This window comes from Ranitomeya variabilis, chromosome 7 (genome assembly GCF_051348905.1).
Source record: "Ranitomeya variabilis isolate aRanVar5 chromosome 7, aRanVar5.hap1, whole genome shotgun sequence".
Classification (NCBI taxonomy): Eukaryota; Metazoa; Chordata; class Amphibia; order Anura; family Dendrobatidae; genus Ranitomeya; species Ranitomeya variabilis.
Window position 1 is genome coordinate 19,621,631 of NC_135238.1, and position 12,134 is coordinate 19,633,764.

Genomic DNA, 12,134 nt, shown 5'->3' on the forward strand with positions numbered 1-12,134 from the left:
CTACTATAATACTGCCCCTATGTACAAGAATATAACTACTATAATACTGTCCCTATGTACAAGAATATAACTACTATAATACTGCCCCTATGTACAAGAATATAACTACTATAATACCGCCCCTATGTACAAGAATATAACTACTATAATACTGCTCCTATGTGCAAGAATATAACTACTATAATACTGCCCCTATGTACAAGAATATAACTACTATAATACCGCCCCTATGTACAAGAATATAACTACTATAATACTGCTCCTATGTACAAGAATATAACTACTATAATACTGCTCCTATGTACAAGAATATAACTACTATAATACTGCCCCTATGTACAAGAATATAACTACTATAATACTGCCCCTATGTACAAGAATATAACTACAATAATACTGCCCCTATGTACAAGAATATAACCACTATAATACTGCCCCTATGTACAAGAATATAACTACTATAATACTGCCTCTATGTACGAGAATATAACCACTATAATACTGCCCCTATGTACAAGAATATAACTACTATAATACTGCCTCTATGTACAAGAATATAACCACTATAATACTGCCCCCTATGTACAAGAATATAACTACTATAATACTGCCCCTATGTACAAGAATATAACTACTATAATACTGCCCCTATGTACAAGAATATAACTACTATAATACTGCCCCAATGTACAAGAATATAACCACTATAATACTGCCCCTATGTACCCAGAATATAACTACTATAATACTGCCTCTATGTACAAGAATATAACCACTATAATACTGCTCCTATGTACAAGATTATAACTACTATAATACTGCCCCCTATGTACAAGAATATAACTACTATAATACTGCCCCTATGTAAAAGAATATAACTACTATAATACTGCCCCTATGTGCAAGAATATAACTACTATAATACCGCCCCTATATACAAGAATATAACTACTATAATACTGCTCCTATGTACAAGAATATAACTACTATAATACTGATCCTATGTACAGGAATATAACTACTATAATACCGCCCCTATATACAAGAATATAACTACTATAATACTGCTCCTATGTACAAGAATATAACTACTATAATACTGCCCCTATGTACAAGAATATAACTACTATAATACTGCCCCTATGTGCAAGAATATAACTACTATAATACTGCCCCCTATGTACAAGAATATATCTACTATAATACTGTCCATATGAACAGAATATAACTACTATAATACTGCCCCTATGTACAAGAATATAACTACTATAATACTGATCCTATGTACAGGAATATAACTACTATAATACTGCCCCTATGTACAAGAATATAACTACTATAATACTGCTCCTATGTACAAGAATATAACTACTATAATACTGCCCCTATATACAAGAATATAACTACTATAATACTGCTCCTATGTACAGGAATATAACTAGTATAATACTGCCCCTATATACAAGAATATAACTACTATAATACTGCCCCTATGTACAAGAATATAACTACTATAATACTGCTCCTATGTACAAGACTATAACTACTATAATACTGCTCCTATGTACAAGAATATAACTACTATAATACTGCTCCTATGTACAAGAATATAACTACTATAATACTCCCCCCTATGTACAAGAATATAACTACTATAATACTGCTCCTATGTACAAGAATATAACTACTATATATGACATTTTGAAAATGCATAATAAATAAACCTGTGCTCCATCTGTGTGCGATCTCTGCACCGCAGCGGGCGGACCGTCTCCCTGGCAGGGCCCTGACCCATATGAGGCTCTGATCTGTGCGGTTGTCCCGCCAGGTATAGATTACTATGATGCGCCGCTGTTTACATCTGTTGATGCTGTGGGCAGTGACTCGGCCTCATTAATTTTGGAAGCTGCGGCCGCGGTTGATCTCTTCAGAGCTTAATTAGTGCAGGGTTGCAGCGATGGGATGTGATGTGCCGAGCGGTCGAGGGCAGGTTTTTTCTTATTTTACGCCTACGTCAGCGTAATATTTTTTTCTGATATCTTGGATGGAGTAGGAGATGGAAAAGTCATTTCTTGGGAAAATAAGAACTCCTGTTAATAAATTTTGGTGCTTTTTTTTTATATTTAGGTTCGGAAATTGATATATATGTCAGCTATGAGCAATCAGTTGACCTGAGACCGCTTCACTTCTCCCTCTCTGGAGGACCCGTCGTATCCTGCATTACACAAACGACCCATTGATATGAATGGACGCCGTGTAATACCTTGCTTCACCAGCGGTGTCACTGCAGGAGAAGCCAATACTTACAGCCGGTGCGCTATATAGCAGTGACCACTTCCTGTGACCATTTTATGGAGGCTCTAAGAGCAAAAATGGTGGTCACCCAGGCAGGGGGACTGATGGAAATGTTCCTGGGGGTGCACTGCGGTCTTTTGTATATGAAATTCAACAAAATTGAAAATTCCTTTAAAAAAAAAAGGGCCCTGTGTGAATGTGGCTTAGCCCAGTGCAGATTTTACCTTTGAGGTTGCGCTCCACATTTTGGGGTTTTGCGGCTTTATTATGTAGCGATATCCGACGACATTTTACGTTAGGCCCTTTGTCACTTACGGAGTTAATTGCGCAGTACTGGATGCGGAGCTGGCGAGGCCGAGCCAGGGAAATATGTAACACAGATGAAGGTGACGGCGGGGAGTGCGGACACCTCCGGCTGCTATGAAATGAAGCAGCTTCATCATCCTCCATTGTTGTGTTACCAGGGGCTGTATTACATGTGGCGCAGGCCCCAAACCAGCCGCAATCTGCGTAACCCTTCCACTCCCGGGGCGGCATCTCCGTCCTACTCACTTATGGCTTTATTATCGTAAATTATTAATATCGGGCTCAGATTATTCTGCAGGAGGACAGAGTGGTCAGTGACAATGTGTGTAAATAAAGTTTATTGAAATGAGCAGATAACATGTAGCAGGAGTCTACAGTTTACATGTGAGGTGGTCTGAGTACATATTATATACCTCGCAGGCAGGCACTGCTGGGTATTACGTGTTAGAAAACCTAATTATTACTTGGAGAGCTCCTTTAAACACAACCTGGACATCTGAAAAGTTTATTTAATCACCACCTGGAGAGCCCCTTTAAACATAGTCATGAGAGCACCTTTAAGCTCCTCTTGGAGAGCTCCTTTAAATGACACCTGGAGAATGAAGGGTCTCTTGCAACACCACTTGATGAGCCCTTTTAAACACATCTTTTAGAGTGCCTTTAAACCACTACTGGAGAACCCCTTTAAACCACTACTAGAGAACCCCTTTAAACCACTCCTGGAGAGCCCCTTTAAACAACTCCTGGAGAGCCCCTTTAAACAACTCCTGGGGAGCCCCTTTAAACCACCCCTGGAGAGCCCCTTTAAACCACTCCTCGAGAACCCCTTTAAAACACTCCTGGAGAACCCCTTTAAACACATCCGCAAGAGCATCTTTAATCCCCCTCCAGAGAACCCCTTTAAACAAAAGTTGGAGAGCCCATTTAGATACATCCTCGAAAGCTCCTTTAAATCACTACTGGAGAATCCCTTTAAACAACACCTAAAAAGCACTTTTGAACACCACCTGGAGAGCCCCTTTAAAGCCCTCATGGAGAACCCCTTTAAGCAGATCCTGGAAAGTCCCTTTAAAAATTTAATGGAGGGAAGCTTTAATCAAATTCTGGAGAGTCCCTTTAAACATCACCCACAGAGGAACTTTTAATGACCACCCAGAATCCGCCTTTAATTACTACCTGCAAAGCTCCTTTAAACTCCATTTGGAATGTTCCTTTAAGATCTACTTGGAAAGCTCTATTAAACACCACCTAGGCAGCCCCTTTAAAGACCACCTAGGTAGCCGCTTTAAACAACACCTAGGCAGCCCCTTTAAACACATCCAAAGCTCCATTAATTACTACATGCAGAGATCCTTAGTTCCACCTGGAAAGCCCCTTTAAGACCCATCTGGAGAGCTCAATTTGGAGAACCCCCTTCTGAGCGTTTTTATTCAGCACACAGGCAATTCACCGTCTAGAGAGCCGCGTCATGCACAACTTGCGGAAATTATTTATAGCCAAATCCCAGAGAACTCCTTTAAAAAACACTCAGAGAACCCCTTTAATATAACAGAGAAAACATCTTATGAAATCTCTTTAAATCATCTTACAAAGAATCCATTTACCCCACACCCTTAGCCGAGGAACCCCATTAAGCATAATTTAGAACATTTATGGAAAATGTCTCAAATACCACTTGGAGGATCCCTTTAATTAGCATTTAGTAATCCTCTTTTAATCACCATCTGGAGAACCCTTTAAGGAGAAAAATTACAAACTTAAAGGGTTTATCCACTTTACAAAATACCTTTTTGTTAGGGAGCAAACATGAAAAACTGATTCAAGAATGTCCTCGTTGATCACTTATCTCCTGTGTTCAGTTCCCCCACAGTGCCTCCGCAGGTGAAATTAGGTATTACACAATTCTCATTGTAATCTGAGGACTTTATTTAATTTCTGATACATTTCTAGGTATAATTGTGTATATTTCCAGATGACAACCTGGACTACAATGACTTTTACTGACAAACAAACCAATTACACAATGTAACATGCCTCCTTAGGTTGCAGAGACCTTTCTATAAGCCCATGAAGGGGAGCACAATGGAGGATGCAAGCTGCCAAATGTAGGATCCCTGCAATCCTACAAGTCACTATCGACCCTTTAACGAGCCTTGAAATGTGACTTAGGATAAAAGCCAAATCAGAATCTCAATTTGCAGTGTTTCGGGGTGTTGCCCCTCATCAGTGCAAAGTATGAGAAGTGATTTGGCTAGATGAGAGACTATGGACTGAGGTCTAAGAGGGAACGTTTCTCCTTACCTTGGCATGCCAAAGTCGGTATGTCAATCTCCGCAAGGAGAAACATTACCCCTTAGACCTCAGTCCAGAGCCTCTCACTTAACCAAATCAGTTCTCATACTTTGCACTGACGAGGGGCAACACTCCTGAAACAATGTGTCTGCAAACTGATATTCTGATTTGGCTTTTATCCTAAGTCACGTTTCAAGGCTCATTAAAGGGTCAATAGTGACTTGTAGCATTGCTGCTTCCAACAGGTGGCGCTATTTAGAGTTCAAATCCTCTTTTTCTCGGAAGAGGCAATTTGCATATTAAATTTCCCAGAGGAGCATTGCACGGCGAATAAACCTCCCTATCTTAGCATATCAGAGCCGGTATGTCAGCTGTATTACAAAGTAATGTTCTGTATCAGTATCACAAAACTGCTATTATTGTACCATAAATATATTCTGGGTCAAATAAAAAAGGTCATTTATATACAGTATACAGTGCTGACCGAAAGTTTGGATACACCTTCTCATTTAAAGATTTTTCTGTATTTTCATGACTATGAAAATTGTACATTTACACTGAAGGCATCAAAACTATGAATTAACACATGTGGAATTATATATTTAACAAAAAAGTGGAAAACAACTGAAATTATGTCTTATATTCTAGGTTCTTCAAAGTAGCCACCTTTTGCTTTGATGACTGCTTTGCACACTCTTGGCATTCTCTTGATGAGCTTCAAGAGGTAGTCACCGGGAATGGTTTTCACTTCACAGGTGTGCCCTGTCAGGTTTAATAAGTGGGATTTCTTGCCTTATAAATGGGGTTGGGGCCATCAGTTGTGTTGAGCAGAAGTCTGGTGGATACACAGCTGATAGTCTTACTGAATAGCTGTTAGAATTTGTATTATGGCAAGAAAAAAGCAGCTAAGTAAAGAAAAACGAGTGGCCATCATTACTTTAAGAAATGAAGGTCAGTCAGTCCGAAAAATTGGGCAAACTTTGAAAGTGTCCCCAAGTGCAGTGGCAAAAACCATCAAGCGCTACAAAGAAACTGGCTCACATGAGGACCGCCCCAGGAAAGGAAGACCAAGAGTCACCTCTGCTTCTGAGGATAAGTTTATCCGAGTCACCAGCCTCAGAAATCGCAGGTTAACAGCAGCTCAGATTAGAGAGCAGGTCAATGCCACACAGAGTTCTAGCAGCAGACACATCTCTACAACAACTGTTAAGAGGAGACTTTGTGCAGCAGGCCTTCATGGTAAAATAGCTGCTAGGAAACCACTGCTAAGGACAGGCAACAAGCAGAAGAGACTTGTTTGGGCTAAAGAACACAAGGAATGGACATTAGACCAGTGGAAATCTGTGCTTTGGTCTGATGAGTCCAAATTTGAGATCTTTGGTTGCAACCATCGTGTCTTTGTGCGATGCAGAAAAGGTGAACAGATGGACTCTACATGCCTGGTTCCCACCGTGAAGCATGGAGGAGGAGGTGTGATGGTGTGGGGGGGCTTTGCTGGTGACACTGTTGGGGATTAATTCAAAACTGAAGGCATACTGAACCAGCATGGCTACCACAGCATCTTGCAGCGGCATGCTACCTAGAATATAAGACATAATTTCAGTTGTTTCACACTTTTTTGTTAAGTATATAATTCCACATGTGTTAATTCATAGTTTTGATGCCTTCAGTGTGAATGTACAATTTTCATAGTCATGAAAATACAGAAAAATCTTTAAATGAGAAGGTGTGTCCAAACTTTTGGTCTGTACTGTATATGAAAAAAATAGTATTCTGTATCCCAAACTGATATTCAGCGTTACAGTGTGATAATATAAAGATATTTTTGTTCATAAAATTATATTCTGTATCACCATGCTTTTTTTTGTATGAAAAATGGTAGATCCGAAATTAATGCGCCATAATTCTTTATAGGCCTAAGTAAAAAATGTGTTACATGGGCTTGATTTGACTTGTAGTTCTACAACATCTAGACAAACAATCATGTATGGAAATATTAGGCACAATGCCAGGAGTGGCCACGAAAGCCATGTCAATAAAAATCAATTTCACATTTTTCCATAATATTGTGCGCATGATCTAACATGGTGACATAATAAATAGCCCGTATTTTTTTTGTTTTCTCAGTTTTCCCAAGCGTCTTGGAAACATAGGCTCCATAAATGACCTTTTTGTGCATTCTCTGACCCCTCTGCCACCTACAGGGACAGGTGGGGGACGATATCCGAATCTTGCCTTGAGGATTAGTAAGAATTCTTGGATAGCTTAATACTATAGAACAGCTGGGGGTTTGGTGGCTTGTAACCGTTGGGTTATTTGGGGTCAGCTGTCTATACATACTATATGGCAGGTCCATAATGTAGCAGTTGTGGTCATACGATCTACCTGGTAAGGGCTTTGCATATTTCACAGCGGCACAGCCCTACTTCCCTGCTTCCATTTATTGACTGTACTAATTAGGTCATAGTGCACCCCTTTACCAGGCTTGGATGTATGTAAGCTTTGGTATAGGATTAGAGTTAGGACTAGGGTTAGTATAAAGACTAGGATAAGGTTAGTGTAAGGCTAGTGTTAGGATAAGGGTTAGGGTAAGGCTAGGTTTAGGATAAGGGTTTGGATAAGGTTAGGGTTAGGATAAGGGTTATGGTAAGGCTATGGTTAGGATAAGGGTTTGATTAAGGGTAGAATTAGAATAAGGGTTAGGGTTAGGCTAGAGTTAGGGTAAGAGTTAGAATGACGGTTAGGATAAGGTTAGTGTGAGGATAAGGCTAGGGTTAGGATAAGGTTAGGGTAAGGTTCGGGTTAGGATAAGGGTTAGGGTAAGGCTATAGTTAGGACAAGGGTTTGATTTAGGATAGGTTAAGAGTAGGATTAGAATGGGTTAGGGTTAGGCTAGATTTAGTGTAAGGGTTATAATAAAGGTTAGGTTAAGGTTAGTGTGAGGGTAAGTGTAGGGTTAGGCTTAGGTTAGGGTTAGGTTAAGGCTAGGGTCAGGCTTAGGCTAGGGTACGGCTAAGGCTAGGGTTAGGGTAAGACTAGGGTTAGTATAATGGTTAAGTTAAGGCAAGGATTAGGGTAAAGCAAGGGTTAGGGCAAGGCTAGGGTTACGGTAAAGCTAGGGGTTAGGGCAAGGCTAGGGTTAGGGTAAAGCTAGGGTTAGTGCAAGAGTTAGGATAAATCTAGGGTTAGGGTAAGGTTAGGGTCAGGGCTATTTTTCAAATACAATTATATAAAATTTTCTAAATAAGGTAGAAGTGTCATGGACACAAAGAAGGGTTGGAAATATTTTGGGACCTGCTGAAAACCCCTGGAATCCATTGATTCTGGATGGTTTCCTGTGCCGTATTCTGTTTGGAGGCTATGGGGAATGGTCTTGAAAGGAGAGTGGTTACGTATAAAAGTGATCGGTTCTTTGGACACTCCCTTTCTCAATCAGTTCATGGAAGAAGCCTCATTTCCCTTCCACTGTTTACCCAGGTACAGCGCCACACCTAGGGTTGTGGCTGTACCTGGTATTGCAGCTCAGCCCCATCCAAGTGAACAGAACTGTGATAGCAGTCACCACCAGAACCACAACGTCACCGGTTGTTGTGACTGCACTTAATTCCGGCCTCATCTATGTGATTACAGCTCCGAAGCAGCAGCTGGTTGTTGCCGTTCTTCTAATGACAACCAGCTGTTGTACACTGAAAACCATTAACAACGACATGCCTTCAACCGCTCAGTCCCTCAACTTGATTAATCTTCAAGGTACTTTCCTGGCCGAGCATCCTCCGTCTTCCTCTACATTGTAAGCTTCGGCTTAAATCTTATCACACTGCTAAGTAGAGGCGGAGAAACATGGAGTCGAAAGGTAAAGTCGTCCCCCCAAAAAAAGTAAACAGCGCCATCTGTGTTGACAGGTTGTGTCTAGTATTGCAGCTGAGATCTATTCAAGTAAATGGATTTTAGCTGCAATACCACAAACAACCTGTGGACAGGGGTGGCGCTGTTTCTGGAGGAAAACAAAGCAGCCATTTACTAATAATCATCCATTAGAAAGAAGAAGATTTGTAATACGGCATAACCCCTGGTGAGCAAGAGGTTAATGTGATTGTTCTAGTTGCCTGTGGTCATGGCGGGTTCGCGCTGCTACTGGAGGAATATCCAAGGAATATTAGATAAATATTACCCTGGTGTTAATAACGCTGCTCGCCTAAATTCTCGACTCTGCAATTTCCTCATAAATTCCCCAGATGATGACAATAGTTGCCTAGCAACCAGACATTATTTTAAAGAAATCCCCCCTATCCTGCTACACTCCGCACCCCCACACAATTTGTAAGGAGTATTTCACGTCTGTCAAGATGAGCAACATTGTCAGATCCCCGACTCCGCTGCTTTCTAGAACATTCTCAGAGTAAAAGCATTCTCCTGATTTGTTTTATTCCCAAGCAGGTGAGTAAAAAACATAAAAATAAAAAAACTCTCCAAGGATATAAAACTGCCTACAAAATGCAACGAACAGCAACGCTTGGTGAAACCCAACTTTCCGAGACTGCAAAATAGCAAATCTGCTGAGATGGTGTCACAAACACTTTAATTAAGCAGAAATAGAATGAACTATAACAGCTATATTGTGCTGCTGGAGACTAGATAGGCAGGATAACATCACAGACAATAGTCTAATACTTACTGCTTAGTGTATCTCTTTACAGCGCTGCTGCAAAAACAGCATATTGTCCCACAGGTCCTCCCATTAGAGAAGTGTTAAATTGACTCACTGACCGCTATATTGTGCTGCTGGTGACTAGATAGGCAGGATAACACCCCAGACAATAGTCTAATACTGCTTAGTGTATCTCTTTACAGCGCTGCTGCAAAAACAGTATATTGTCCCACAGGTCCTCCCTTTAGGGAAGTGTTAAATTGACTCACTGACCGCTATATTGTGCTGCTAGAGACTAGATAGGCAGGATAACACCTCAGACAACAGTCTAAAACTTACTGCTTAGTGTATCTCTTTACAGCGCTGCTGCAAAGACAGCATATTGTCCCACAGGTCCTCCCATTAGGGAAGTGTTACATTGACTCACTGACCGCTATATTGCGCTGCTGGAGACTGTATAGGCAGGATAACACCTCAGATAATAGGCTAATATGTACTGCTTTGTGTATCTCTTTACAGCGCTGCTGCAAAGACAGCATATTGTCCTACAGGTCCTCCCATTAGGGAAGTGTTAAACTGACTCATTGACAGCTATCTTGTGCTGCTGGAGACTAGATAGGCAGGATTACACCCCAGACAACAGTCTAATACTTACTGCTTAGTGTATCTCTTTACAGCGCTGCTGCAAAGACAGCATATTGTCCCACAGGTCCTCCCATTAGGGAAGTGTTAAATTGACTCACTGACCGCTATATTGTGCTGCTAGAGACTAGATAGGCAGGATAACACCTCAGACAACAGTCTAAAACTTACTGCTTAGTGTATCTCTTTACAGCGCTGCTGCAAAGACAGCATATTGTCCCACAGGTCCTCCCATTAGAGAAGTGTTAAATTGACTCACTGACCGCTATATTGTGCTGCTGGTGACTAGATAGGCAGGATAACTGTTGTGAAATTGGATTTTGGGCTCCCCCGGTGGCCACTGGTGGAATTGAACTGGTGTGCATCATCCTCTCTGTTCACCTGTTTCCATCAGTATGTGGGAGTCGCTATTTAGCCTTGCTCCTCTGTCACTTCCATGCCGGTCAACATTGTAATCAGAAGCCTTTCTGTGCATGTTCCTGCTGCTAGACAACTCCCAGCTAAGTTGGACTTAAGTCCTTGTTTGTTTTTGCATTTTGTTCCAGTTCACAGCTGTAGTTTCGTTTCTGTGTCTGGAAAGCTCTTGTGATCTGAAATTGCCACTCTGATGTTATGAGTTAATACTAGAGTCTTAAAGTAATTTCAGGATGGTGTTTTGATAGGGTTCTCAGCTGACCATGAAAGTGCCCTTTCTGTCTTCCTGCTATCTAGTAAGCGGACCTCAATTTTGCTAAACCTATTTTCATACTACGTTTGTCATTTCATCTAAAATCACCGCCAATATTTGTGGGGGCCTCTGTCTGCCTTTCGGGGAAATTTCTCTAGAGGTGAGCCAGGACTATATTTTCCTCTGCCAGGATTAGTTAGTCCTCCGGCCGGCGCTGGGCGTCTAGGGATAAAACGCAGGCTACGCTACCCGGCTACTGTTAGTTGTGCGGCAGGTTTAGTTCATGGTCAGTTTAGTTTCCATCCTTCCAAGAGCTAGTTCTTATGTTTGCTGGGCTATGTTCTCTTGCCATTGAGAACCATAACAGATAACACCTCAGACAATAGTCTGATATTTACTGCTTTGTGTATCTCTTTACAGTGTTGCTGCAAAGACTGCATATTGTCCCACAGGTCCTCCCAGTAGGGAAGTGTTAAATTGACTGACAGCTATATTGTGCTGCTGGAGACTAGACCGCGGCGTTGATGGTCACGTGGCTGTGGTGTGGCGTCTCCTGGAAACCTCCAATGCGGGCGTGCGTCACGCCACGCTCACCCCCGCTCCTATTGGTCACTCCCTCCTTTTATACCTCCTTCCCTCTGGATGACGCCACCCCCTGACAAAGGCAGTCACCGAAACGCGCGTCGGGGTGGGTGCATCCAAGAGACAAACACCAAGTGCACCAGGTAATTACGAGAGGTTTTATCCATCATTTACAGCATTATATCTAATACCTTTATCATGTCACTTGACATATACTATAGATAGCTGTGGTTACTTAGCCTCTTACATTTGTTTGGCACATGCACTTTTACTCCTCTATTCTAATCATCTTCTATATACCAGCACATATCTACTATTTTTGGTTGCCTTAATCTTACATCATCTATACACTACTTATAGCAGTATAGTGTTATCATCAGGTCACCTATTGTAATTTAGCACATAGGCACTTTATTTTCTATTTATTTTTCTACAACATTAATTTTACTGCTTTTAGTGACATAACTCGCAATCTTTTTTGTCCCTTTTGGTGTGTCCTTTTTCTTCCTGGTATTTTTCCCCCACTCCTACCTCACTTTTCTTCATAATCATTGGACTTCTATATTCAGTACTTTTCTTTGTTCTTCTATTATTACTTAGGGGTGGAGTTATTAAATTAAGAATATTGCACAACTCTATTGTGCAGCTGTAGACTTGATAGGCAGGATTACGCCACTGACAAAAGTCTAAAAAATCCATTTT

General features: G+C 41.1%; 1 protein-coding gene across 5 annotated transcripts in view; it reads right to left on the bottom strand.

The window, feature by feature from the left end:
* Window positions 1-12,134, bottom strand: part of CACNA1H (calcium voltage-gated channel subunit alpha1 H) — a 417,575-nt gene that overhangs the window by 282,673 nt on the left and 122,768 nt on the right. The gene's annotated exons all lie outside the window — the stretch shown is intronic.